Source organism: Lithobates pipiens, unplaced genomic scaffold (genome assembly GCF_037356315.1).
Source record: "Lithobates pipiens isolate NorthernLeopardFrog02 unplaced genomic scaffold, aLitPip1_a1.2 Scaffold_18, whole genome shotgun sequence".
NCBI lineage: Eukaryota > Metazoa > Chordata > Amphibia > Anura > Ranidae > Lithobates > Lithobates pipiens.
Window position 1 is genome coordinate 580,945,791 of NW_027507758.1, and position 23,717 is coordinate 580,969,507.

At 53.3% G+C, this 23,717-nt stretch overlaps 43 non-coding genes across 43 annotated transcripts; all 43 read left to right on the forward strand.

The window, feature by feature from the left end:
- The first annotated feature begins 158 nt into the window (after nucleotides 1–158).
- On the forward strand, nucleotides 159–231 carry TRNAA-UGC (transfer RNA alanine (anticodon UGC)). The gene has a single exon. It is a non-coding gene; the product is annotated as a tRNA-Ala (tRNA).
- A 575-nt stretch (nucleotides 232–806) lies between these two features.
- TRNAG-GCC (transfer RNA glycine (anticodon GCC)) lies at nucleotides 807–877 on the forward strand. Its single transcript has one exon. It is a non-coding gene; the product is annotated as a tRNA-Gly (tRNA).
- A 318-nt stretch (nucleotides 878–1,195) lies between these two features.
- TRNAA-AGC (transfer RNA alanine (anticodon AGC)) lies at nucleotides 1,196–1,268 on the forward strand. The gene has a single exon. It is a non-coding gene; the product is annotated as a tRNA-Ala (tRNA).
- A 670-nt stretch (nucleotides 1,269–1,938) lies between these two features.
- On the forward strand, nucleotides 1,939–2,009 carry TRNAG-GCC (transfer RNA glycine (anticodon GCC)). Its single transcript has one exon. It is a non-coding gene; the product is annotated as a tRNA-Gly (tRNA).
- A 361-nt stretch (nucleotides 2,010–2,370) lies between these two features.
- Nucleotides 2,371–2,443, forward strand: TRNAA-UGC (transfer RNA alanine (anticodon UGC)). Its single transcript has one exon. It is a non-coding gene; the product is annotated as a tRNA-Ala (tRNA).
- Nucleotides 2,444–3,018: 575 nt separating this feature from the next.
- TRNAG-GCC (transfer RNA glycine (anticodon GCC)) lies at nucleotides 3,019–3,089 on the forward strand. Its single transcript has one exon. It is a non-coding gene; the product is annotated as a tRNA-Gly (tRNA).
- Nucleotides 3,090–3,407: 318 nt separating this feature from the next.
- TRNAA-AGC (transfer RNA alanine (anticodon AGC)) lies at nucleotides 3,408–3,480 on the forward strand. Its single transcript has one exon. It is a non-coding gene; the product is annotated as a tRNA-Ala (tRNA).
- Nucleotides 3,481–4,150: 670 nt separating this feature from the next.
- TRNAG-GCC (transfer RNA glycine (anticodon GCC)) lies at nucleotides 4,151–4,221 on the forward strand. The gene has a single exon. It is a non-coding gene; the product is annotated as a tRNA-Gly (tRNA).
- Nucleotides 4,222–4,582: 361 nt separating this feature from the next.
- Nucleotides 4,583–4,655, forward strand: TRNAA-UGC (transfer RNA alanine (anticodon UGC)). Its single transcript has one exon. It is a non-coding gene; the product is annotated as a tRNA-Ala (tRNA).
- Nucleotides 4,656–5,230: 575 nt separating this feature from the next.
- TRNAG-GCC (transfer RNA glycine (anticodon GCC)) lies at nucleotides 5,231–5,301 on the forward strand. The gene has a single exon. It is a non-coding gene; the product is annotated as a tRNA-Gly (tRNA).
- Nucleotides 5,302–5,619: 318 nt separating this feature from the next.
- On the forward strand, nucleotides 5,620–5,692 carry TRNAA-AGC (transfer RNA alanine (anticodon AGC)). Its single transcript has one exon. It is a non-coding gene; the product is annotated as a tRNA-Ala (tRNA).
- Nucleotides 5,693–6,362: 670 nt separating this feature from the next.
- TRNAG-GCC (transfer RNA glycine (anticodon GCC)) lies at nucleotides 6,363–6,433 on the forward strand. The gene has a single exon. It is a non-coding gene; the product is annotated as a tRNA-Gly (tRNA).
- A 361-nt stretch (nucleotides 6,434–6,794) lies between these two features.
- TRNAA-UGC (transfer RNA alanine (anticodon UGC)) lies at nucleotides 6,795–6,867 on the forward strand. Its single transcript has one exon. It is a non-coding gene; the product is annotated as a tRNA-Ala (tRNA).
- Nucleotides 6,868–7,442: 575 nt separating this feature from the next.
- On the forward strand, nucleotides 7,443–7,513 carry TRNAG-GCC (transfer RNA glycine (anticodon GCC)). Its single transcript has one exon. It is a non-coding gene; the product is annotated as a tRNA-Gly (tRNA).
- A 318-nt stretch (nucleotides 7,514–7,831) lies between these two features.
- TRNAA-AGC (transfer RNA alanine (anticodon AGC)) lies at nucleotides 7,832–7,904 on the forward strand. Its single transcript has one exon. It is a non-coding gene; the product is annotated as a tRNA-Ala (tRNA).
- Nucleotides 7,905–8,574: 670 nt separating this feature from the next.
- On the forward strand, nucleotides 8,575–8,645 carry TRNAG-GCC (transfer RNA glycine (anticodon GCC)). Its single transcript has one exon. It is a non-coding gene; the product is annotated as a tRNA-Gly (tRNA).
- Nucleotides 8,646–9,006: 361 nt separating this feature from the next.
- Nucleotides 9,007–9,079, forward strand: TRNAA-UGC (transfer RNA alanine (anticodon UGC)). Its single transcript has one exon. It is a non-coding gene; the product is annotated as a tRNA-Ala (tRNA).
- A 575-nt stretch (nucleotides 9,080–9,654) lies between these two features.
- TRNAG-GCC (transfer RNA glycine (anticodon GCC)) lies at nucleotides 9,655–9,725 on the forward strand. Its single transcript has one exon. It is a non-coding gene; the product is annotated as a tRNA-Gly (tRNA).
- A 318-nt stretch (nucleotides 9,726–10,043) lies between these two features.
- TRNAA-AGC (transfer RNA alanine (anticodon AGC)) lies at nucleotides 10,044–10,116 on the forward strand. The gene has a single exon. It is a non-coding gene; the product is annotated as a tRNA-Ala (tRNA).
- Nucleotides 10,117–10,786: 670 nt separating this feature from the next.
- TRNAG-GCC (transfer RNA glycine (anticodon GCC)) lies at nucleotides 10,787–10,857 on the forward strand. Its single transcript has one exon. It is a non-coding gene; the product is annotated as a tRNA-Gly (tRNA).
- A 361-nt stretch (nucleotides 10,858–11,218) lies between these two features.
- TRNAA-UGC (transfer RNA alanine (anticodon UGC)) lies at nucleotides 11,219–11,291 on the forward strand. The gene has a single exon. It is a non-coding gene; the product is annotated as a tRNA-Ala (tRNA).
- A 575-nt stretch (nucleotides 11,292–11,866) lies between these two features.
- TRNAG-GCC (transfer RNA glycine (anticodon GCC)) lies at nucleotides 11,867–11,937 on the forward strand. Its single transcript has one exon. It is a non-coding gene; the product is annotated as a tRNA-Gly (tRNA).
- A 318-nt stretch (nucleotides 11,938–12,255) lies between these two features.
- On the forward strand, nucleotides 12,256–12,328 carry TRNAA-AGC (transfer RNA alanine (anticodon AGC)). Its single transcript has one exon. It is a non-coding gene; the product is annotated as a tRNA-Ala (tRNA).
- Nucleotides 12,329–12,998: 670 nt separating this feature from the next.
- Nucleotides 12,999–13,069, forward strand: TRNAG-GCC (transfer RNA glycine (anticodon GCC)). Its single transcript has one exon. It is a non-coding gene; the product is annotated as a tRNA-Gly (tRNA).
- Nucleotides 13,070–13,430: 361 nt separating this feature from the next.
- Nucleotides 13,431–13,503, forward strand: TRNAA-UGC (transfer RNA alanine (anticodon UGC)). Its single transcript has one exon. It is a non-coding gene; the product is annotated as a tRNA-Ala (tRNA).
- Nucleotides 13,504–14,078: 575 nt separating this feature from the next.
- Nucleotides 14,079–14,149, forward strand: TRNAG-GCC (transfer RNA glycine (anticodon GCC)). The gene has a single exon. It is a non-coding gene; the product is annotated as a tRNA-Gly (tRNA).
- Nucleotides 14,150–14,467: 318 nt separating this feature from the next.
- Nucleotides 14,468–14,540, forward strand: TRNAA-AGC (transfer RNA alanine (anticodon AGC)). The gene has a single exon. It is a non-coding gene; the product is annotated as a tRNA-Ala (tRNA).
- Nucleotides 14,541–15,210: 670 nt separating this feature from the next.
- Nucleotides 15,211–15,281, forward strand: TRNAG-GCC (transfer RNA glycine (anticodon GCC)). The gene has a single exon. It is a non-coding gene; the product is annotated as a tRNA-Gly (tRNA).
- A 361-nt stretch (nucleotides 15,282–15,642) lies between these two features.
- Nucleotides 15,643–15,715, forward strand: TRNAA-UGC (transfer RNA alanine (anticodon UGC)). Its single transcript has one exon. It is a non-coding gene; the product is annotated as a tRNA-Ala (tRNA).
- Nucleotides 15,716–16,290: 575 nt separating this feature from the next.
- On the forward strand, nucleotides 16,291–16,361 carry TRNAG-GCC (transfer RNA glycine (anticodon GCC)). Its single transcript has one exon. It is a non-coding gene; the product is annotated as a tRNA-Gly (tRNA).
- Nucleotides 16,362–16,679: 318 nt separating this feature from the next.
- TRNAA-AGC (transfer RNA alanine (anticodon AGC)) lies at nucleotides 16,680–16,752 on the forward strand. The gene has a single exon. It is a non-coding gene; the product is annotated as a tRNA-Ala (tRNA).
- Nucleotides 16,753–17,422: 670 nt separating this feature from the next.
- Nucleotides 17,423–17,493, forward strand: TRNAG-GCC (transfer RNA glycine (anticodon GCC)). Its single transcript has one exon. It is a non-coding gene; the product is annotated as a tRNA-Gly (tRNA).
- Nucleotides 17,494–17,854: 361 nt separating this feature from the next.
- On the forward strand, nucleotides 17,855–17,927 carry TRNAA-UGC (transfer RNA alanine (anticodon UGC)). Its single transcript has one exon. It is a non-coding gene; the product is annotated as a tRNA-Ala (tRNA).
- A 575-nt stretch (nucleotides 17,928–18,502) lies between these two features.
- Nucleotides 18,503–18,573, forward strand: TRNAG-GCC (transfer RNA glycine (anticodon GCC)). The gene has a single exon. It is a non-coding gene; the product is annotated as a tRNA-Gly (tRNA).
- Nucleotides 18,574–18,891: 318 nt separating this feature from the next.
- On the forward strand, nucleotides 18,892–18,964 carry TRNAA-AGC (transfer RNA alanine (anticodon AGC)). Its single transcript has one exon. It is a non-coding gene; the product is annotated as a tRNA-Ala (tRNA).
- Nucleotides 18,965–19,634: 670 nt separating this feature from the next.
- Nucleotides 19,635–19,705, forward strand: TRNAG-GCC (transfer RNA glycine (anticodon GCC)). Its single transcript has one exon. It is a non-coding gene; the product is annotated as a tRNA-Gly (tRNA).
- A 361-nt stretch (nucleotides 19,706–20,066) lies between these two features.
- Nucleotides 20,067–20,139, forward strand: TRNAA-UGC (transfer RNA alanine (anticodon UGC)). Its single transcript has one exon. It is a non-coding gene; the product is annotated as a tRNA-Ala (tRNA).
- Nucleotides 20,140–20,714: 575 nt separating this feature from the next.
- On the forward strand, nucleotides 20,715–20,785 carry TRNAG-GCC (transfer RNA glycine (anticodon GCC)). The gene has a single exon. It is a non-coding gene; the product is annotated as a tRNA-Gly (tRNA).
- Nucleotides 20,786–21,103: 318 nt separating this feature from the next.
- On the forward strand, nucleotides 21,104–21,176 carry TRNAA-AGC (transfer RNA alanine (anticodon AGC)). Its single transcript has one exon. It is a non-coding gene; the product is annotated as a tRNA-Ala (tRNA).
- A 670-nt stretch (nucleotides 21,177–21,846) lies between these two features.
- Nucleotides 21,847–21,917, forward strand: TRNAG-GCC (transfer RNA glycine (anticodon GCC)). Its single transcript has one exon. It is a non-coding gene; the product is annotated as a tRNA-Gly (tRNA).
- A 361-nt stretch (nucleotides 21,918–22,278) lies between these two features.
- On the forward strand, nucleotides 22,279–22,351 carry TRNAA-UGC (transfer RNA alanine (anticodon UGC)). The gene has a single exon. It is a non-coding gene; the product is annotated as a tRNA-Ala (tRNA).
- A 575-nt stretch (nucleotides 22,352–22,926) lies between these two features.
- On the forward strand, nucleotides 22,927–22,997 carry TRNAG-GCC (transfer RNA glycine (anticodon GCC)). The gene has a single exon. It is a non-coding gene; the product is annotated as a tRNA-Gly (tRNA).
- Nucleotides 22,998–23,315: 318 nt separating this feature from the next.
- On the forward strand, nucleotides 23,316–23,388 carry TRNAA-AGC (transfer RNA alanine (anticodon AGC)). Its single transcript has one exon. It is a non-coding gene; the product is annotated as a tRNA-Ala (tRNA).
- Nucleotides 23,389–23,717: the final 329 nt, after the last annotated feature.

A 23,717-nucleotide genomic window follows, 5' to 3' on the forward strand; every position in this document is an offset into this window, starting at 1 on the left:
AAAGGGGGGTGCAAACCTTCTACGCTAGGAAAGCGGGTGGCTCTCCTGGTGTCTAGCGGCCAGAGCAGGTTGTGGATTTCGCAAAACTGACTATATTTTACACATAGCCCAGGAGAGGACAGGGATCAGCCATAGCGCAAGCAACACACTCGAGCAAAGGGGGATTAGCTCAAGTGGCAGAGCGCTCGCTTTGCATGCGAGAGGTAGCGGGATCGATGCCCGCATTCTCCAAACGCAGCTTTCCTGGTTTCACGGGAGGCACCTTGCTTTTGTGTTTGATGTTGAAGCTTGGAACCGAGCGCCGTGAGCAACATGGGAAGCCGGAGTGCTCCTCATAACATGTGCCAAGGCATTGCCACGTTTTTGTGGTGGCATCTGTGGCTTCAGCCAAAGTCACGTAGGCAGTATTGGACAAAAGCAATCAATTAAAGAAAGCACGACCAGGCTTCCATGGCCAAGAGACAATATTCCATTAGGGGGAAAGGTGCCAGTGCCATGCTTACGCTGAGAGCTTTGGACTCGTTGAATCACCTGAATCAGGTTCAACTTCTCTTTGTGTGCGAAAGAAAGGCCTTTGGGCCCGCAAGCAAATATCGATTGGCATAGGAAAAGGCAACGTAGCAGAGGATGGTTTCGATCCATCGACCTCTGGGTTATGGGCCCAGCACGCTTCCGCTGCGCCACTCTGCTCTTGTCGCTGACCATCCTCATGGATTTCGACAAGCGAATCCCAAGTCAAGCGTGGGCGAGAGCTGGACTCTCCTAGGCCAGCTGAGCGAGGGTGGTGGCGCCTGGCCCGGCGTGGAGCATTGGTGGTTCAGTGGTAGAATTCTCGCCTGCCACGCGGGAGGCCCGGGTTCGATTCCCGGCCAATGCAATTATGGGCTCTTGGTGTTTGTAGCTCTCTCCCCCAATTTCCAGCCCCATGGAATGCCTCAAGGCACAAGGTGTTTCTTGTCGAGAATGTATTAGGCGGTGTGAGTGCTTTTTGAAACCACCTTCTCCCAATGACATCATTGAAACCCATGGGGCCATACTTCAGAAGGGGCTCAGTTGTCCAAGGTCTTGGGGGAGTGGCTCTCCTGGTGTCTAGCGGCCAGAGCAAGTTGTGGATTTAGCAAAACTGCCTATAGTTTACACATAGCCCAGGAGAGGACAGGGATCAGCCATAGCACAAGCAACAACCTCAAGCAAAGGGGGATTAGCTCAAATGGTAGAGCGCTCGCTTAGCATGCGAGAGGTAGCGGGATCGATGCCCGCATTCTCCAAATGCAGCTTTCCTGATTTGCCAGGAGACACCTTGCTTTTGTGTTTGATGTTGAAGCTTGGAACCGAGCGCCGTGAGCAACATGGGAAGCCGGAGTCCTCCTCATAACGCGTGCCAAGGCGTTGCCACGTTTTTGTGGTGGCAACTGTGGCTTCAGCCAAAGTCACGTAGGCAGTGTTGGACAAAAGCAATCTAGTAAACAAAGCACGAGCAGGCCTCCATGGCCAAGAGACAATATTTCATTAGCGCAAAAGGTGCCAGTGCCATGCTTACGCTGAGAGCTTTGGACTCGTTGAATCACCTGAATCAGGTTCAACTTCTCTTTGTGTGCGAAAGAAAGGCCTTTGGGCCCGCACGCAAGCAAATATCGATTGGCATAGAAAAAGGCAACGTAGCAGAGGATGGTTTCGATCCATCGACCTCTGGGTTATGGGCCCAGCACGCTTCCGCTGCGCCACTCTGCTCTTGTCGCTGACCAACCTCAACAACCACATGTGGATGTAGTTTGCCAGCGATTCCCACGGGGAGTGGGTCCATGTGGCAAAGTCACAATGTAGACGACTAGGCGTTTCCATTGATTTTCGACCAGCGAATCCCAAGTCAAGCGTGGGCGAGAGCTGGACTCTCCTAGACCAGCTGAGCGAGGGTGGTGGCAAGTGGCCCGGCGTGGAGCATTGGTGGTTCAGTGGTAGAATTCTCGCCTGCCACGCGGGAGGCCCGGGTTCGATTCCCGGCCAATGCAATTATGGGCTCTTTGTGTTTGCAGCGCTCTCCCCCAATTTCCAGCCCCGTGGAGTGCATCAAGGCACAAGGTGTTTCTTGTCGAGAATGTACTAGGCGGTGTGAGTGCTTTTTGAAACCAGCCTTCTCCCAATTACATCATTGAAACCCATGGGGCCATACCTCTGAAGGGGCTCAGTTGTCAAAGGTCGTAGGAGGGAAAAAAAAGGGGGGTGCAAACCTTCTACGCTAGGAAAGCGGGTGGCTCTCCTGGTGTCTAGCGGCCAGAGCAGGTTGTGGATTTCGCAAAACTGACTATATTTTACACATAGCCCAGGAGAGGACAGGGATCAGCCATAGCGCAAGCAACACACTCGAGCAAAGGGGGATTAGCTCAAGTGGCAGAGCGCTCGCTTTGCATGCGAGAGGTAGCGGGATCGATGCCCGCATTCTCCAAACGCAGCTTTCCTGGTTTCACGGGAGGCACCTTGCTTTTGTGTTTGATGTTGAAGCTTGGAACCGAGCGCCGTGAGCAACATGGGAAGCCGGAGTGCTCCTCATAACATGTGCCAAGGCATTGCCACGTTTTTGTGGTGGCATCTGTGGCTTCAGCCAAAGTCACGTAGGCAGTATTGGACAAAAGCAATCAATTAAAGAAAGCACGACCAGGCTTCCATGGCCAAGAGACAATATTCCATTAGGGGGAAAGGTGCCAGTGCCATGCTTACGCTGAGAGCTTTGGACTCGTTGAATCACCTGAATCAGGTTCAACTTCTCTTTGTGTGCGAAAGAAAGGCCTTTGGGCCCGCAAGCAAATATCGATTGGCATAGGAAAAGGCAACGTAGCAGAGGATGGTTTCGATCCATCGACCTCTGGGTTATGGGCCCAGCACGCTTCCGCTGCGCCACTCTGCTCTTGTCGCTGGCCATCCTCATGGATTTCGACAAGCGAATCCCAAGTCAAGCGTGGGCGAGAGCTGGACTCTCCTAGGCCAGCTGAGCGAGGGTGGTGGCGCCTGGCCCGGCGTGGAGCATTGGTGGTTCAGTGGTAGAATTCTCGCCTGCCACGCGGGAGGCCCGGGTTCGATTCCCGGCCAATGCAATTATGGGCTCTTGGTGTTTGTAGCTCTCTCCCCCAATTTCCAGCCCCATGGAATGCCTCAAGGCACAAGGTGTTTCTTGTCGAGAATGTATTAGGCGGTGTGAGTGCTTTTTGAAACCACCTTCTCCCAATGACATCATTGAAACCCATGGGGCCATACTTCAGAAGGGGCTCAGTTGTCCAAGGTCTTGGGGGAGTGGCTCTCCTGGTGTCTAGCGGCCAGAGCAAGTTGTGGATTTAGCAAAACTGCCTATAGTTTACACATAGCCCAGGAGAGGACAGGGATCAGCCATAGCACAAGCAACAACCTCAAGCAAAGGGGGATTAGCTCAAATGGTAGAGCGCTCGCTTAGCATGCGAGAGGTAGCGGGATCGATGCCCGCATTCTCCAAATGCAGCTTTCCTGATTTGCCAGGAGACACCTTGCTTTTGTGTTTGATGTTGAAGCTTGGAACCGAGCGCCGTGAGCAACATGGGAAGCCGGAGTCCTCCTCATAACGCGTGCCAAGGCGTTGCCACGTTTTTGTGGTGGCAACTGTGGCTTCAGCCAAAGTCACGTAGGCAGTGTTGGACAAAAGCAATCTAGTAAACAAAGCACGAGCAGGCCTCCATGGCCAAGAGACAATATTTCATTAGCGCAAAAGGTGCCAGTGCCATGCTTACGCTGAGAGCTTTGGACTCGTTGAATCACCTGAATCAGGTTCAACTTCTCTTTGTGTGCGAAAGAAAGGCCTTTGGGCCCGCACGCAAGCAAATATCGATTGGCATAGGAAAGGGCAACGTAGCAGAGGATGGTTTCGATCCATCAACCTCTGGGTTATGGGCCCAGCACGCTTCCGCTGCGCCACTCTGCTCTTGTCGCTGACCAACCTCAACAACCACATGTGGATGTAGTTTGCCAGCGATTCCCACGGGGAGTGGGTCCATGTGGCAAAGTCACAATGTAGACGACTAGGCGTTTCCATTGATTTTCGACCAGCGAATCCCAAGTCAAGCGTGGGCGAGAGCTGGACTCTCCTAGACCAGCTGAGCGAGGGTGGTGGCAAGTGGCCCGGCGTGGAGCATTGGTGGTTCAGTGGTAGAATTCTCGCCTGCCACGCGGGAGGCCCGGGTTCGATTCCCGGCCAATGCAATTATGGGCTCTTTGTGTTTGCAGCGCTCTCCCCCAATTTCCAGCCCCGTGGAGTGCATCAAGGCACAAGGTGTTTCTTGTCGAGAATGTACTAGGCGGTGTGAGTGCTTTTTGAAACCAGCCTTCTCCCAATTACATCATTGAAACCCATGGGGCCATACCTCTGAAGGGGCTCAGTTGTCAAAGGTCGTAGGAGGGAAAAAAAAGGGGGGTGCAAACCTTCTACGCTAGGAAAGCGGGTGGCTCTCCTGGTGTCTAGCGGCCAGAGCAGGTTGTGGATTTCGCAAAACTGACTATATTTTACACATAGCCCAGGAGAGGACAGGGATCAGCCATAGCGCAAGCAACACACTCGAGCAAAGGGGGATTAGCTCAAGTGGCAGAGCGCTCGCTTTGCATGCGAGAGGTAGCGGGATCGATGCCCGCATTCTCCAAACGCAGCTTTCCTGGTTTCACGGGAGGCACCTTGCTTTTGTGTTTGATGTTGAAGCTTGGAACCGAGCGCCGTGAGCAACATGGGAAGCCGGAGTGCTCCTCATAACATGTGCCAAGGCATTGCCACGTTTTTGTGGTGGCATCTGTGGCTTCAGCCAAAGTCACGTAGGCAGTATTGGACAAAAGCAATCAATTAAAGAAAGCACGACCAGGCTTCCATGGCCAAGAGACAATATTCCATTAGGGGGAAAGGTGCCAGTGCCATGCTTACGCTGAGAGCTTTGGACTCGTTGAATCACCTGAATCAGGTTCAACTTCTCTTTGTGTGCGAAAGAAAGGCCTTTGGGCCCGCAAGCAAATATCGATTGGCATAGGAAAAGGCAACGTAGCAGAGGATGGTTTCGATCCATCGACCTCTGGGTTATGGGCCCAGCACGCTTCCGCTGCGCCACTCTGCTCTTGTCGCTGACCATCCTCATGGATTTCGACAAGCGAATCCCAAGTCAAGCGTGGGCGAGAGCTGGACTCTCCTAGGCCAGCTGAGCGAGGGTGGTGGCGCCTGGCCCGGCGTGGAGCATTGGTGGTTCAGTGGTAGAATTCTCGCCTGCCACGCGGGAGGCCCGGGTTCGATTCCCGGCCAATGCAATTATGGGCTCTTGGTGTTTGTAGCTCTCTCCCCCAATTTCCAGCCCCATGGAATGCCTCAAGGCACAAGGTGTTTCTTGTCGAGAATGTATTAGGCGGTGTGAGTGCTTTTTGAAACCACCTTCTCCCAATGACATCATTGAAACCCATGGGGCCATACTTCAGAAGGGGCTCAGTTGTCCAAGGTCTTGGGGGAGTGGCTCTCCTGGTGTCTAGCGGCCAGAGCAAGTTGTGGATTTAGCAAAACTGCCTATAGTTTACACATAGCCCAGGAGAGGACAGGGATCAGCCATAGCACAAGCAAGAACCTCAAGCAAAGGGGGATTAGCTCAAATGGTAGAGCGCTCGCTTAGCATGCGAGAGGTAGCGGGATCGATGCCCGCATTCTCCAAATGCAGCTTTCCTGATTTGCCAGGAGACACCTTGCTTTTGTGTTTGATGTTGAAGCTTGGAACCGAGCGCCGTGAGCAACATGGGAAGCCGGAGTCCTCCTCATAACGCGTGCCAAGGCGTTGCCACGTTTTTGTGGTGGCAACTGTGGCTTCAGCCAAAGTCACGTAGGCAGTGTTGGACAAAAGCAATCTAGTAAACAAAGCACGAGCAGGCCTCCATGGCCAAGAGACAATATTTCATTAGCGCAAAAGGTGCCAGTGCCATGCTTACGCTGAGAGCTTTGGACTCGTTGAATCACCTGAATCAGGTTCAACTTCTCTTTGTGTGCGAAAGAAAGGCCTTTGGGCCCGCACGCAAGCAAATATCGATTGGCATAGGAAAGGGCAACGTAGCAGAGGATGGTTTCGATCCATCGACCTCTGGGTTATGGGCCCAGCACGCTTCCGCTGCGCCACTCTGCTCTTGTCGCTGACCAACCTCAACAACCACATGTGGATGTAGTTTGCCAGCGATTCCCACGGGGAGTGGGTCCATGTGGCAAAGTCACAATGTAGACGACTAGGCGTTTCCATTGATTTTCGACCAGCGAATCCCAAGTCAAGCGTGGGCGAGAGCTGGACTCTCCTAGACCAGCTGAGCGAGGGTGGTGGCAAGTGGCCCGGCGTGGAGCATTGGTGGTTCAGTGGTAGAATTCTCGCCTGCCACGCGGGAGGCCCGGGTTCGATTCCCGGCCAATGCAATTATGGGCTCTTTGTGTTTGCAGCGCTCTCCCCCAATTTCCAGCCCCGTGGAGTGCATCAAGGCACAAGGTGTTTCTTGTCGAGAATGTACTAGGCGGTGTGAGTGCTTTTTGAAACCAGCCTTCTCCCAATTACATCATTGAAACCCATGGGGCCATACCTCTGAAGGGGCTCAGTTGTCAAAGGTCGTAGGAGGGAAAAAAAAGGGGGGTGCAAACCTTCTACGCTAGGAAAGCGGGTGGCTCTCCTGGTGTCTAGCGGCCAGAGCAGGTTGTGGATTTCGCAAAACTGACTATATTTTACACATAGCCCAGGAGAGGACAGGGATCAGCCATAGCGCAAGCAACACACTCGAGCAAAGGGGGATTAGCTCAAGTGGCAGAGCGCTCGCTTTGCATGCGAGAGGTAGCGGGATCGATGCCCGCATTCTCCAAACGCAGCTTTCCTGGTTTCACGGGAGGCACCTTGCTTTTGTGTTTGATGTTGAAGCTTGGAACCGAGCGCCGTGAGCAACATGGGAAGCCGGAGTGCTCCTCATAACATGTGCCAAGGCATTGCCACGTTTTTGTGGTGGCATCTGTGGCTTCAGCCAAAGTCACGTAGGCAGTATTGGACAAAAGCAATCAATTAAAGAAAGCACGACCAGGCTTCCATGGCCAAGAGACAATATTCCATTAGGGGGAAAGGTGCCAGTGCCATGCTTACGCTGAGAGCTTTGGACTCGTTGAATCACCTGAATCAGGTTCAACTTCTCTTTGTGTGCGAAAGAAAGGCCTTTGGGCCCGCAAGCAAATATCGATTGGCATAGGAAAAGGCAACGTAGCAGAGGATGGTTTCGATCCATCGACCTCTGGGTTATGGGCCCAGCACGCTTCCGCTGCGCCACTCTGCTCTTGTCGCTGACCATCCTCATGGATTTCGACAAGCGAATCCCAAGTCAAGCGTGGGCGAGAGCTGGACTCTCCTAGGCCAGCTGAGCGAGGGTGGTGGCGCCTGGCCCGGCGTGGAGCATTGGTGGTTCAGTGGTAGAATTCTCGCCTGCCACGCGGGAGGCCCGGGTTCGATTCCCGGCCAATGCAATTATGGGCTCTTGGTGTTTGTAGCTCTCTCCCCCAATTTCCAGCCCCATGGAATGCCTCAAGGCACAAGGTGTTTCTTGTCGAGAATGTATTAGGCGGTGTGAGTGCTTTTTGAAACCACCTTCTCCCAATGACATCATTGAAACCCATGGGGCCATACTTCAGAAGGGGCTCAGTTGTCCAAGGTCTTGGGGGAGTGGCTCTCCTGGTGTCTAGCGGCCAGAGCAAGTTGTGGATTTAGCAAAACTGCCTATAGTTTACACATAGCCCAGGAGAGGACAGGGATCAGCCATAGCACAAGCAACAACCTCAAGCAAAGGGGGATTAGCTCAAATGGTAGAGCGCTCGCTTAGCATGCGAGAGGTAGCGGGATCGATGCCCGCATTCTCCAAATGCAGCTTTCCTGATTTGCCAGGAGACACCTTGCTTTTGTGTTTGATGTTGAAGCTTGGAACCGAGCGCCGTGAGCAACATGGGAAGCCGGAGTCCTCCTCATAACGCGTGCCAAGGCGTTGCCACGTTTTTGTGGTGGCAACTGTGGCTTCAGCCAAAGTCACGTAGGCAGTGTTGGACAAAAGCAATCTAGTAAACAAAGCACGAGCAGGCCTCCATGGCCAAGAGACAATATTTCATTAGCGCAAAAGGTGCCAGTGCCATGCTTACGCTGAGAGCTTTGGACTCGTTGAATCACCTGAATCAGGTTCAACTTCTCTTTGTGTGCGAAAGAAAGGCCTTTGGGCCCGCACGCAAGCAAATATCGATTGGCATAGAAAAAGGCAACGTAGCAGAGGATGGTTTCGATCCATCGACCTCTGGGTTATGGGCCCAGCACGCTTCCGCTGCGCCACTCTGCTCTTGTCGCTGACCAACCTCAACAACCACATGTGGATGTAGTTTGCCAGCGATTCCCACGGGGAGTGGGTCCATGTGGCAAAGTCACAATGTAGACGACTAGGCGTTTCCATTGATTTTCGACCAGCGAATCCCAAGTCAAGCGTGGGCGAGAGCTGGACTCTCCTAGACCAGCTGAGCGAGGGTGGTGGCAAGTGGCCCGGCGTGGAGCATTGGTGGTTCAGTGGTAGAATTCTCGCCTGCCACGCGGGAGGCCCGGGTTCGATTCCCGGCCAATGCAATTATGGGCTCTTTGTGTTTGCAGCGCTCTCCCCCAATTTCCAGCCCCGTGGAGTGCATCAAGGCACAAGGTGTTTCTTGTCGAGAATGTACTAGGCGGTGTGAGTGCTTTTTGAAACCAGCCTTCTCCCAATTACATCATTGAAACCCATGGGGCCATACCTCTGAAGGGGCTCAGTTGTCAAAGGTCGTAGGAGGGAAAAAAAAGGGGGGTGCAAACCTTCTACGCTAGGAAAGCGGGTGGCTCTCCTGGTGTCTAGCGGCCAGAGCAGGTTGTGGATTTCGCAAAACTGACTATATTTTACACATAGCCCAGGAGAGGACAGGGATCAGCCATAGCGCAAGCAACACACTCGAGCAAAGGGGGATTAGCTCAAGTGGCAGAGCGCTCGCTTTGCATGCGAGAGGTAGCGGGATCGATGCCCGCATTCTCCAAACGCAGCTTTCCTGGTTTCACGGGAGGCACCTTGCTTTTGTGTTTGATGTTGAAGCTTGGAACCGAGCGCCGTGAGCAACATGGGAAGCCGGAGTGCTCCTCATAACATGTGCCAAGGCATTGCCACGTTTTTGTGGTGGCATCTGTGGCTTCAGCCAAAGTCACGTAGGCAGTATTGGACAAAAGCAATCAATTAAAGAAAGCACGACCAGGCTTCCATGGCCAAGAGACAATATTCCATTAGGGGGAAAGGTGCCAGTGCCATGCTTACGCTGAGAGCTTTGGACTCGTTGAATCACCTGAATCAGGTTCAACTTCTCTTTGTGTGCGAAAGAAAGGCCTTTGGGCCCGCAAGCAAATATCGATTGGCATAGGAAAAGGCAACGTAGCAGAGGATGGTTTCGATCCATCGACCTCTGGGTTATGGGCCCAGCACGCTTCCGCTGCGCCACTCTGCTCTTGTCGCTGGCCATCCTCATGGATTTCGACAAGCGAATCCCAAGTCAAGCGTGGGCGAGAGCTGGACTCTCCTAGGCCAGCTGAGCGAGGGTGGTGGCGCCTGGCCCGGCGTGGAGCATTGGTGGTTCAGTGGTAGAATTCTCGCCTGCCACGCGGGAGGCCCGGGTTCGATTCCCGGCCAATGCAATTATGGGCTCTTGGTGTTTGTAGCTCTCTCCCCCAATTTCCAGCCCCATGGAATGCCTCAAGGCACAAGGTGTTTCTTGTCGAGAATGTATTAGGCGGTGTGAGTGCTTTTTGAAACCACCTTCTCCCAATGACATCATTGAAACCCATGGGGCCATACTTCAGAAGGGGCTCAGTTGTCCAAGGTCTTGGGGGAGTGGCTCTCCTGGTGTCTAGCGGCCAGAGCAAGTTGTGGATTTAGCAAAACTGCCTATAGTTTACACATAGCCCAGGAGAGGACAGGGATCAGCCATAGCACAAGCAACAACCTCAAGCAAAGGGGGATTAGCTCAAATGGTAGAGCGCTCGCTTAGCATGCGAGAGGTAGCGGGATCGATGCCCGCATTCTCCAAATGCAGCTTTCCTGATTTGCCAGGAGACACCTTGCTTTTGTGTTTGATGTTGAAGCTTGGAACCGAGCGCCGTGAGCAACATGGGAAGCCGGAGTCCTCCTCATAACGCGTGCCAAGGCGTTGCCACGTTTTTGTGGTGGCAACTGTGGCTTCAGCCAAAGTCACGTAGGCAGTGTTGGACAAAAGCAATCTAGTAAACAAAGCACGAGCAGGCCTCCATGGCCAAGAGACAATATTTCATTAGCGCAAAAGGTGCCAGTGCCATGCTTACGCTGAGAGCTTTGGACTCGTTGAATCACCTGAATCAGGTTCAACTTCTCTTTGTGTGCGAAAGAAAGGCCTTTGGGCCCGCACGCAAGCAAATATCGATTGGCATAGGAAAGGGCAACGTAGCAGAGGATGGTTTCGATCCATCGACCTCTGGGTTATGGGCCCAGCACGCTTCCGCTGCGCCACTCTGCTCTTGTCGCTGACCAACCTCAACAACCACATGTGGATGTAGTTTGCCAGCGATTCCCACGGGGAGTGGGTCCATGTGGCAAAGTCACAATGTAGACGACTAGGCGTTTCCATTGATTTTCGACCAGCGAATCCCAAGTCAAGCGTGGGCGAGAGCTGGACTCTCCTAGACCAGCTGAGCGAGGGTGGTGGCAAGTGGCCCGGCGTGGAGCATTGGTGGTTCAGTGGTAGAATTCTCGCCTGCCACGCGGGAGGCCCGGGTTCGATTCCCGGCCAATGCAATTATGGGCTCTTTGTGTTTGCAGCGCTCTCCCCCAATTTCCAGCCCCGTGGAGTGCATCAAGGCACAAGGTGTTTCTTGTCGAGAATGTACTAGGCGGTGTGAGTGCTTTTTGAAACCAGCCTTCTCCCAATTACATCATTGAAACCCATGGGGCCATACCTCTGAAGGGGCTCAGTTGTCAAAGGTCGTAGGAGGGAAAAAAAAGGGGGGTGCAAACCTTCTACGCTAGGAAAGCGGGTGGCTCTCCTGGTGTCTAGCGGCCAGAGCAGGTTGTGGATTTCGCAAAACTGACTATATTTTACACATAGCCCAGGAGAGGACAGGGATCAGCCATAGCGCAAGCAACACACTCGAGCAAAGGGGGATTAGCTCAAGTGGCAGAGCGCTCGCTTTGCATGCGAGAGGTAGCGGGATCGATGCCCGCATTCTCCAAACGCAGCTTTCCTGGTTTCACGGGAGGCACCTTGCTTTTGTGTTTGATGTTGAAGCTTGGAACCGAGCGCCGTGAGCAACATGGGAAGCCGGAGTGCTCCTCATAACATGTGCCAAGGCATTGCCACGTTTTTGTGGTGGCATCTGTGGCTTCAGCCAAAGTCACGTAGGCAGTATTGGACAAAAGCAATCAATTAAAGAAAGCACGACCAGGCTTCCATGGCCAAGAGACAATATTCCATTAGGGGGAAAGGTGCCAGTGCCATGCTTACGCTGAGAGCTTTGGACTCGTTGAATCACCTGAATCAGGTTCAACTTCTCTTTGTGTGCGAAAGAAAGGCCTTTGGGCCCGCAAGCAAATATCGATTGGCATAGGAAAAGGCAACGTAGCAGAGGATGGTTTCGATCCATCGACCTCTGGGTTATGGGCCCAGCACGCTTCCGCTGCGCCACTCTGCTCTTGTCGCTGGCCATCCTCATGGATTTCGACAAGCGAATCCCAAGTCAAGCGTGGGCGAGAGCTGGACTCTCCTAGGCCAGCTGAGCGAGGGTGGTGGCGCCTGGCCCGGCGTGGAGCATTGGTGGTTCAGTGGTAGAATTCTCGCCTGCCACGCGGGAGGCCCGGGTTCGATTCCCGGCCAATGCAATTATGGGCTCTTGGTGTTTGTAGCTCTCTCCCCCAATTTCCAGCCCCATGGAATGCCTCAAGGCACAAGGTGTTTCTTGTCGAGAATGTATTAGGCGGTGTGAGTGCTTTTTGAAACCACCTTCTCCCAATGACATCATTGAAACCCATGGGGCCATACTTCAGAAGGGGCTCAGTTGTCCAAGGTCTTGGGGGAGTGGCTCTCCTGGTGTCTAGCGGCCAGAGCAAGTTGTGGATTTAGCAAAACTGCCTATAGTTTACACATAGCCCAGGAGAGGACAGGGATCAGCCATAGCACAAGCAACAACCTCAAGCAAAGGGGGATTAGCTCAAATGGTAGAGCGCTCGCTTAGCATGCGAGAGGTAGCGGGATCGATGCCCGCATTCTCCAAATGCAGCTTTCCTGATTTGCCAGGAGACACCTTGCTTTTGTGTTTGATGTTGAAGCTTGGAACCGAGCGCCGTGAGCAACATGGGAAGCCGGAGTCCTCCTCATAACGCGTGCCAAGGCGTTGCCACGTTTTTGTGGTGGCAACTGTGGCTTCAGCCAAAGTCACGTAGGCAGTGTTGGACAAAAGCAATCTAGTAAACAAAGCACGAGCAGGCCTCCATGGCCAAGAGACAATATTTCATTAGCGCAAAAGGTGCCAGTGCCATGCTTACGCTGAGAGCTTTGGACTCGTTGAATCACCTGAATCAGGTTCAACTTCTCTTTGTGTGCGAAAGAAAGGCCTTTGGGCCCGCACGCAAGCAAATATCGATTGGCATAGGAAAGGGCAACGTAGCAGAGGATGGTTTCGATCCATCGACCTCTGGGTTATGGGCCCAGCACGCTTCCGCTGCGCCACTCTGCTCTTGTCGCTGACCAACCTCAACAACCACATGTGGATGTAGTTTGCCAGCGATTCCCACGGGGAGTGGGTCCATGTGGCAAAGTCACAATGTAGACGACTAGGCGTTTCCATTGATTTTCGACCAGCGAATCCCAAGTCAAGCGTGGGCGAGAGCTGGACTCTCCTAGACCAGCTGAGCGAGGGTGGTGGCAAGTGGCCCGGCGTGGAGCATTGGTGGTTCAGTGGTAGAATTCTCGCCTGCCACGCGGGAGGCCCGGGTTCGATTCCCGGCCAATGCAATTATGGGCTCTTTGTGTTTGCAGCGCTCTCCCCCAATTTCCAGCCCCGTGGAGTGCATCAAGGCACAAGGTGTTTCTTGTCGAGAATGTACTAGGCGGTGTGAGTGCTTTTTGAAACCAGCCTTCTCCCAATTACATCATTGAAACCCATGGGGCCATACCTCTGAAGGGGCTCAGTTGTCAAAGGTCGTAGGAGGGAAAAAAAAGGGGGGTGCAAACCTTCTACGCTAGGAAAGCGGGTGGCTCTCCTGGTGTCTAGCGGCCAGAGCAGGTTGTGGATTTCGCAAAACTGACTATATTTTACACATAGCCCAGGAGAGGACAGGGATCAGCCATAGCGCAAGCAACACACTCGAGCAAAGGGGGATTAGCTCAAGTGGCAGAGCGCTCGCTTTGCATGCGAGAGGTAGCGGGATCGATGCCCGCATTCTCCAAACGCAGCTTTCCTGGTTTCACGGGAGGCACCTTGCTTTTGTGTTTGATGTTGAAGCTTGGAACCGAGCGCCGTGAGCAACATGGGAAGCCGGAGTGCTCCTCATAACATGTGCCAAGGCATTGCCACGTTTTTGTGGTGGCATCTGTGGCTTCAGCCAAAGTCTCGTAGGCAGTATTGGACAAAAGCAATCAATTAAAGAAAGCACGACCAGGCTTCCATGGCCAAGAGACAATATTCCATTAGGGGGAAAGGTGCCAGTGCCATGCTTACGCTGAGAGCTTTGGACTCGTTGAATCACCTGAATCAGGTTCAACTTCTCTTTGTGTGCGAAAGAAAGGCCTTTGGGCCCGCAAGCAAATATCGATTGGCATAGGAAAAGGCAACGTAGCAGAGGATGGTTTCGATCCATCGACCTCTGGGTTATGGGCCCAGCACGCTTCCGCTGCGCCACTCTGCTCTTGTCGCTGGCCATCCTCATGGATTTCGACAAGCGAATCCCAAGTCAAGCGTGGGCGAGAGCTGGACTCTCCTAGGCCAGCTGAGCGAGGGTGGTGGCGCCTGGCCCGGCGTGGAGCATTGGTGGTTCAGTGGTAGAATTCTCGCCTGCCACGCGGGAGGCCCGGGTTCGATTCCCGGCCAATGCAATTATGGGCTCTTGGTGTTTGTAGCTCTCTCCCCCAATTTCCAGCCCCATGGAATGCCTCAAGGCACAAGGTGTTTCTTGTCGAGAATGTATTAGGCGGTGTGAGTGCTTTTTGAAACCACCTTCTCCCAATGACATCATTGAAACCCATGGGGCCATACTTCAGAAGGGGCTCAGTTGTCCAAGGTCTTGGGGGAGTGGCTCTCCTGGTGTCTAGCGGCCAGAGCAAGTTGTGGATTTAGCAAAACTGCCTATAGTTTACACATAGCCCAGGAGAGGACAGGGATCAGCCATAGCACAAGCAACAACCTCAAGCAAAGGGGGATTAGCTCAAATGGTAGAGCGCTCGCTTAGCATGCGAGAGGTAGCGGGATCGATGCCCGCATTCTCCAAATGCAGCTTTCCTGATTTGCCAGGAGACACCTTGCTTTTGTGTTTGATGTTGAAGCTTGGAACCGAGCGCCGTGAGCAACATGGGAAGCCGGAGTCCTCCTCATAACGCGTGCCAAGGCGTTGCCACGTTTTTGTGGTGGCAACTGTGGCTTCAGCCAAAGTCACGTAGGCAGTGTTGGACAAAAGCAATCTAGTAAACAAAGCACGAGCAGGCCTCCATGGCCAAGAGACAATATTTCATTAGCGCAAAAGGTGCCAGTGCCATGCTTACGCTGAGAGCTTTGGACTCGTTGAATCACCTGAATCAGGTTCAACTTCTCTTTGTGTGCGAAAGAAAGGCCTTTGGGCCCGCACGCAAGCAAATATCGATTGGCATAGGAAAGGGCAACGTAGCAGAGGATGGTTTCGATCCATCGACCTCTGGGTTATGGGCCCAGCACGCTTCCGCTGCGCCACTCTGCTCTTGTCGCTGACCAACCTCAACAACCACATGTGGATGTAGTTTGCCAGCGATTCCCACGGGGAGTGGGTCCATGTGGCAAAGTCACAATGTAGACGACTAGGCGTTTCCATTGATTTTCGACCAGCGAATCCCAAGTCAAGCGTGGGCGAGAGCTGGACTCTCCTAGACCAGCTGAGCGAGGGTGGTGGCGCCTGGCCCGGCGTGGAGCATTGGTGGTTCAGTGGTAGAATTCTCGCCTGCCACGCGGGAGGCCCGGGTTCGATTCCCGGCCAATGCAATTATGGGCTCTTTGTGTTTGCAGCGCTCTCCCCCAATTTCCAGCCCCGTGGAGTGCATCAAGGCACAAGGTGTTTCTTGTCGAGAATGTACTAGGCGGTGTGAGTGCTTTTTGAAACCAGCCTTCTCCCAATTACATCATTGAAACCCATGGGGCCATACCTCTGAAGGGGCTCAGTTGTCAAAGGTCGTAGGAGGGAAAAAAAAGGGGGGTGCAAACCTTCTACGCTAGGAAAGCGGGTGGCTCTCCTGGTGTCTAGCGGCCAGAGCAGGTTGTGGATTTCGCAAAACTGACTATATTTTACACATAGCCCAGGAGAGGACAGGGATCAGCCATAGCGCAAGCAACACACTCGAGCAAAGGGGGATTAGCTCAAGTGGCAGAGCGCTCGCTTTGCATGCGAGAGGTAGCGGGATCGATGCCCGCATTCTCCAAACGCAGCTTTCCTGGTTTCACGGGAGGCACCTTGCTTTTGTGTTTGATGTTGAAGCTTGGAACCGAGCGCCGTGAGCAACATGGGAAGCCGGAGTGCTCCTCATAACATGTGCCAAGGCATTGCCACGTTTTTGTGGTGGCATCTGTGGCTTCAGCCAAAGTCACGTAGGCAGTATTGGACAAAAGCAATCAATTAAAGAAAGCACGACCAGGCTTCCATGGCCAAGAGACAATATTCCATTAGGGGGAAAGGTGCCAGTGCCATGCTTACGCTGAGAGCTTTGGACTCGTTGAATCACCTGAATCAGGTTCAACTTCTCTTTGTGTGCGAAAGAAAGGCCTTTGGGCCCGCAAGCAAATATCGATTGGCATAGGAAAAGGCAACGTAGCAGAGGATGGTTTCGATCCATCGACCTCTGGGTTATGGGCCCAGCACGCTTCCGCTGCGCCACTCTGCTCTTGTCGCTGACCATCCTCATGGATTTCGACAAGCGAATCCCAAGTCAAGCGTGGGCGAGAGCTGGACTCTCCTAGGCCAGCTGAGCGAGGGTGGTGGCGCCTGGCCCGGCGTGGAGCATTGGTGGTTCAGTGGTAGAATTCTCGCCTGCCACGCGGGAGGCCCGGGTTCGATTCCCGGCCAATGCAATTATGGGCTCTTGGTGTTTGTAGCTCTCTCCCCCAATTTCCAGCCCCATGGAATGCCTCAAGGCACAAGGTGTTTCTTGTCGAGAATGTATTAGGCGGTGTGAGTGCTTTTTGAAACCACCTTCTCCCAATGACATCATTGAAACCCATGGGGCCATACTTCAGAAGGGGCTCAGTTGTCCAAGGTCTTGGGGGAGTGGCTCTCCTGGTGTCTAGCGGCCAGAGCAAGTTGTGGATTTAGCAAAACTGCCTATAGTTTACACATAGCCCAGGAGAGGACAGGGATCAGCCATAGCACAAGCAACAACCTCAAGCAAAGGGGGATTAGCTCAAATGGTAGAGCGCTCGCTTAGCATGCGAGAGGTAGCGGGATCGATGCCCGCATTCTCCAAATGCAGCTTTCCTGATTTGCCAGGAGACACCTTGCTTTTGTGTTTGATGTTGAAGCTTGGAACCGAGCGCCGTGAGCAACATGGGAAGCCGGAGTCCTCCTCATAACGCGTGCCAAGGCGTTGCCACGTTTTTGTGGTGGCAACTGTGGCTTCAGCCAAAGTCACGTAGGCAGTGTTGGACAAAAGCAATCTAGTAAACAAAGCACGAGCAGGCCTCCATGGCCAAGAGACAATATTTCATTAGCGCAAAAGGTGCCAGTGCCATGCTTACGCTGAGAGCTTTGGACTCGTTGAATCACCTGAATCAGGTTCAACTTCTCTTTGTGTGCGAAAGAAAGGCCTTTGGGCCCGCACGCAAGCAAATATCGATTGGCATAGAAAAAGGCAACGTAGCAGAGGATGGTTTCGATCCATCGACCTCTGGGTTATGGGCCCAGCACGCTTCCGCTGCGCCACTCTGCTCTTGTCGCTGACCAACCTCAACAACCACATGTGGATGTAGTTTGCCAGCGATTCCCACGGGGAGTGGGTCCATGTGGCAAAGTCACAATGTAGACGACTAGGCGTTTCCATTGATTTTCGACCAGCGAATCCCAAGTCAAGCGTGGGCGAGAGCTGGACTCTCCTAGACCAGCTGAGCGAGGGTGGTGGCAAGTGGCCCGGCGTGGAGCATTGGTGGTTCAGTGGTAGAATTCTCGCCTGCCACGCGGGAGGCCCGGGTTCGATTCCCGGCCAATGCAATTATGGGCTCTTTGTGTTTGCAGCGCTCTCCCCCAATTTCCAGCCCCGTGGAGTGCATCAAGGCACAAGGTGTTTCTTGTCGAGAATGTACTAGGCGGTGTGAGTGCTTTTTGAAACCAGCCTTCTCCCAATTACATCATTGAAACCCATGGGGCCATACCTCTGAAGGGGCTCAGTTGTCAAAGGTCGTAGGAGGGAAAAAAAAGGGGGGTGCAAACCTTCTACGCTAGGAAAGCGGGTGGCTCTCCTGGTGTCTAGCGGCCAGAGCAGGTTGTGGATTTCGCAAAACTGACTATATTTTACACATAGCCCAGGAGAGGACAGGGATCAGCCATAGCGCAAGCAACACACTCGAGCAAAGGGGGATTAGCTCAAGTGGCAGAGCGCTCGCTTTGCATGCGAGAGGTAGCGGGATCGATGCCCGCATTCTCCAAACGCAGCTTTCCTGGTTTCACGGGAGGCACCTTGCTTTTGTGTTTGATGTTGAAGCTTGGAACCGAGCGCCGTGAGCAACATGGGAAGCCGGAGTGCTCCTCATAACATGTGCCAAGGCATTGCCACGTTTTTGTGGTGGCATCTGTGGCTTCAGCCAAAGTCACGTAGGCAGTATTGGACAAAAGCAATCAATTAAAGAAAGCACGACCAGGCTTCCATGGCCAAGAGACAATATTCCATTAGGGGGAAAGGTGCCAGTGCCATGCTTACGCTGAGAGCTTTGGACTCGTTGAATCACCTGAATCAGGTTCAACTTCTCTTTGTGTGCGAAAGAAAGGCCTTTGGGCCCGCAAGCAAATATCGATTGGCATAGGAAAAGGCAACGTAGCAGAGGATGGTTTCGATCCATCGACCTCTGGGTTATGGGCCCAGCACGCTTCCGCTGCGCCACTCTGCTCTTGTCGCTGACCATCCTCATGGATTTCGACAAGCGAATCCCAAGTCAAGCGTGGGCGAGAGCTGGACTCTCCTAGGCCAGCTGAGCGAGGGTGGTGGCGCCTGGCCCGGCGTGGAGCATTGGTGGTTCAGTGGTAGAATTCTCGCCTGCCACGCGGGAGGCCCGGGTTCGATTCCCGGCCAATGCAATTATGGGCTCTTGGTGTTTGTAGCTCTCTCCCCCAATTTCCAGCCCCATGGAATGCCTCAAGGCACAAGGTGTTTCTTGTCGAGAATGTATTAGGCGGTGTGAGTGCTTTTTGAAACCACCTTCTCCCAATGACATCATTGAAACCCATGGGGCCATACTTCAGAAGGGGCTCAGTTGTCCAAGGTCTTGGGGGAGTGGCTCTCCTGGTGTCTAGCGGCCAGAGCAAGTTGTGGATTTAGCAAAACTGCCTATAGTTTACACATAGCCCAGGAGAGGACAGGGATCAGCCATAGCACAAGCAACAACCTCAAGCAAAGGGGGATTAGCTCAAATGGTAGAGCGCTCGCTTAGCATGCGAGAGGTAGCGGGATCGATGCCCGCATTCTCCAAATGCAGCTTTCCTGATTTGCCAGGAGACACCTTGCTTTTGTGTTTGATGTTGAAGCTTGGAACCGAGCGCCGTGAGCAACATGGGAAGCCGGAGTCCTCCTCATAACGCGTGCCAAGGCGTTGCCACGTTTTTGTGGTGGCAACTGTGGCTTCAGCCAAAGTCACGTAGGCAGTGTTGGACAAAAGCAATCTAGTAAACAAAGCACGAGCAGGCCTCCATGGCCAAGAGACAATATTTCATTAGCGCAAAAGGTGCCAGTGCCATGCTTACGCTGAGAGCTTTGGACTCGTTGAATCACCTGAATCAGGTTCAACTTCTCTTTGTGTGCGAAAGAAAGGCCTTTGGGCCCGCACGCAAGCAAATATCGATTGGCATAGAAAAAGGCAACGTAGCAGAGGATGGTTTCGATCCATCGACCTCTGGGTTATGGGCCCAGCACGCTTCCGCTGCGCCACTCTGCTCTTGTCGCTGACCAACCTCAACAACCACATGTGGATGTAGTTTGCCAGCGATTCCCACGGGGAGTGGGTCCATGTGGCAAAGTCACAATGTAGACGACTAGGCGTTTCCATTGATTTTCGACCAGCGAATCCCAAGTCAAGCGTGGGCGAGAGCTGGACTCTCCTAGACCAGCTGAGCGAGGGTGGTGGCAAGTGGCCCGGCGTGGAGCATTGGTGGTTCAGTGGTAGAATTCTCGCCTGCCACGCGGGAGGCCCGGGTTCGATTCCCGGCCAATGCAATTATGGGCTCTTTGTGTTTGCAGCGCTCTCCCCCAATTTCCAGCCCCGTGGAGTGCATCAAGGCACAAGGTGTTTCTTGTCGAGAATGTACTAGGCGGTGTGAGTGCTTTTTGAAACCAGCCTTCTCCCAATTACATCATTGAAACCCATGGGGCCATACCTCTGAAGGGGCTCAGTTGTCAAAGGTCGTAGGAGGGAAAAAAAAGGGGGGTGCAAACCTTCTACGCTAGGAAAGCGGGTGGCTCTCCTGGTGTCTAGCGGCCAGAGCAGGTTGTGGATTTCGCAAAACTGACTATATTTTACACATAGCCCAGGAGAGGACAGGGATCAGCCATAGCGCAAGCAACACACTCGAGCAAAGGGGGATTAGCTCAAGTGGCAGAGCGCTCGCTTTGCATGCGAGAGGTAGCGGGATCGATGCCCGCATTCTCCAAACGCAGCTTTCCTGGTTTCACGGGAGGCACCTTGCTTTTGTGTTTGATGTTGAAGCTTGGAACCGAGCGCCGTGAGCAACATGGGAAGCCGGAGTGCTCCTCATAACATGTGCCAAGGCATTGCCACGTTTTTGTGGTGGCATCTGTGGCTTCAGCCAAAGTCACGTAGGCAGTATTGGACAAAAGCAATCAATTAAAGAAAGCACGACCAGGCTTCCATGGCCAAGAGACAATATTCCATTAGGGGGAAAGGTGCCAGTGCCATGCTTACGCTGAGAGCTTTGGACTCGTTGAATCACCTGAATCAGGTTCAACTTCTCTTTGTGTGCGAAAGAAAGGCCTTTGGGCCCGCAAGCAAATATCGATTGGCATAGGAAAAGGCAACGTAGCAGAGGATGGTTTCGATCCATCGACCTCTGGGTTATGGGCCCAGCACGCTTCCGCTGCGCCACTCTGCTCTTGTCGCTGGCCATCCTCATGGATTTCGACAAGCGAATCCCAAGTCAAGCGTGGGCGAGAGCTGGACTCTCCTAGGCCAGCTGAGCGAGGGTGGTGGCGCCTGGCCCGGCGTGGAGCATTGGTGGTTCAGTGGTAGAATTCTCGCCTGCCACGCGGGAGGCCCGGGTTCGATTCCCGGCCAATGCAATTATGGGCTCTTGGTGTTTGTAGCTCTCTCCCCCAATTTCCAGCCCCATGGAATGCCTCAAGGCACAAGGTGTTTCTTGTCGAGAATGTATTAGGCGGTGTGAGTGCTTTTTGAAACCACCTTCTCCCAATGACATCATTGAAACCCATGGGGCCATACTTCAGAAGGGGCTCAGTTGTCCAAGGTCTTGGGGGAGTGGCTCTCCTGGTGTCTAGCGGCCAGAGCAAGTTGTGGATTTAGCAAAACTGCCTATAGTTTACACATAGCCCAGGAGAGGACAGGGATCAGCCATAGCACAAGCAACAACCTCAAGCAAAGGGGGATTAGCTCAAATGGTAGAGCGCTCGCTTAGCATGCGAGAGGTAGCGGGATCGATGCCCGCATTCTCCAAATGCAGCTTTCCTGATTTGCCAGGAGACACCTTGCTTTTGTGTTTGATGTTGAAGCTTGGAACCGAGCGCCGTGAGCAACATGGGAAGCCGGAGTCCTCCTCATAACGCGTGCCAAGGCGTTGCCACGTTTTTGTGGTGGCAACTGTGGCTTCAGCCAAAGTCACGTAGGCAGTGTTGGACAAAAGCAATCTAGTAAACAAAGCACGAGCAGGCCTCCATGGCCAAGAGACAATATTTCATTAGCGCAAAAGGTGCCAGTGCCATGCTTACGCTGAGAGCTTTGGACTCGTTGAATCACCTGAATCAGGTTCAACTTCTCTTTGTGTGCGAAAGAAAGGCCTTTGGGCCCGCACGCAAGCAAATATCGATTGGCATAGGAAAGGGCAACGTAGCAGAGGATGGTTTCGATCCATCGACCTCTGGGTTATGGGCCCAGCACGCTTCCGCTGCGCCACTCTGCTCTTGTCGCTGACCAACCTCAACAACCACATGTGGATGTAGTTTGCCAGCGATTCCCACGGGGAGTGGGTCCATGTGGCAAAGTCACAATGTAGACGACTAGGCGTTTCCATTGATTTTCGACCAGCGAATCCCAAGTCAAGCGTGGGCGAGAGCTGGACTCTCCTAGACCAGCTGAGCGAGGGTGGTGGCAAGTGGCCCGGCGTGGAGCATTGGTGGTTCAGTGGTAGAATTCTCGCCTGCCACGCGGGAGGCCCGGGTTCGATTCCCGGCCAATGCAATTATGGGCTCTTTGTGTTTGCAGCGCTCTCCCCCAATTTCCAGCCCCGTGGAGTGCATCAAGGCACAAGGTGTTTCTTGTCGAGAATGTACTAGGCGGTGTGAGTGCTTTTTGAAACCAGCCTTCTCCCAATTACATCATTGAAACCCATGGGGCCATACCTCTGAAGGGGCTCAGTTGTCAAAGGTCGTAGGAGGGAAAAAAAAGGGGGGTGCAAACCTTCTACGCTAGGAAAGCGGGTGGCTCTCCTGGTGTCTAGCGGCCAGAGCAGGTTGTGGATTTCGCAAAACTGACTATATTTTACACATAGCCCAGGAGAGGACAGGGATCAGCCATAGCGCAAGCAACACACTCGAGCAAAGGGGGATTAGCTCAAGTGGCAGAGCGCTCGCTTTGCATGCGAGAGGTAGCGGGATCGATGCCCGCATTCTCCAAACGCAGCTTTCCTGGTTTCACGGGAGGCACCTTGCTTTTGTGTTTGATGTTGAAGCTTGGAACCGAGCGCCGTGAGCAACATGGGAAGCCGGAGTGCTCCTCATAACATGTGCCAAGGCATTGCCACGTTTTTGTGGTGGCATCTGTGGCTTCAGCCAAAGTCTCGTAGGCAGTATTGGACAAAAGCAATCAATTAAAGAAAGCACGACCAGGCTTCCATGGCCAAGAGACAATATTCCATTAGGGGGAAAGGTGCCAGTGCCATGCTTACGCTGAGAGCTTTGGACTCGTTGAATCACCTGAATCAGGTTCAACTTCTCTTTGTGTGCGAAAGAAAGGCCTTTGGGCCCGCAAGCAAATATCGATTGGCATAGGAAAAGGCAACGTAGCAGAGGATGGTTTCGATCCATCGACCTCTGGGTTATGGGCCCAGCACGCTTCCGCTGCGCCACTCTGCTCTTGTCGCTGGCCATCCTCATGGATTTCGACAAGCGAATCCCAAGTCAAGCGTGGGCGAGAGCTGGACTCTCCTAGGCCAGCTGAGTGAGGGTGGTGGCGCCTGGCCCGGCGTGGAGCATTGGTGGTTCAGTGGTAGAATTCTCGCCTGCCACGCGGGAGGCCCGGGTTCGATTCCCGGCCAATGCAATTATGGGCTCTTGGTGTTTGTAGCTCTCTCCCCCAATTTCCAGCCCCATGGAATGCCTCAAGGCACAAGGTGTTTCTTGTCGAGAATGTATTAGGCGGTGTGAGTGCTTTTTGAAACCACCTTCTCCCAATGACATCATTGAAACCCATGGGGCCATACTTCAGAAGGGGCTCAGTTGTCCAAGGTCTTGGGGGAGTGGCTCTCCTGGTGTCTAGCGGCCAGAGCAAGTTGTGGATTTAGCAAAACTGCCTATAGTTTACACATAGCCCAGGAGAGGACAGGGATCAGCCATAGCACAAGCAACAACCTCAAGCAAAGGGGGATTAGCTCAAATGGTAGAGCGCTCGCTTAGCATGCGAGAGGTAGCGGGATCGATGCCCGCATTCTCCAAATGCAGCTTTCCTGATTTGCCAGGAGACACCTTGCTTTTGTGTTTGATGTTGAAGCTTGGAACCGAGCGCCGTGAGCAACATGGGAAGCCGGAGTCCTCCTCATAACGCGTGCCAAGGCGTTGCCACGTTTTTGTGGTGGCAACTGTGGCTTCAGCCAAAGTCACGTAGGCAGTGTTGGACAAAAGCAATCTAGTAAACAAAGCACGAGCAGGCCTCCATGGCCAAGAGACAATATTTCATTAGCGCAAAAGGTGCCAGTGCCATGCTTACGCTGAGAGCTTTGGACTCGTTGAATCACCTGAATCAGGTTCAACTTCTCTTTGTGTG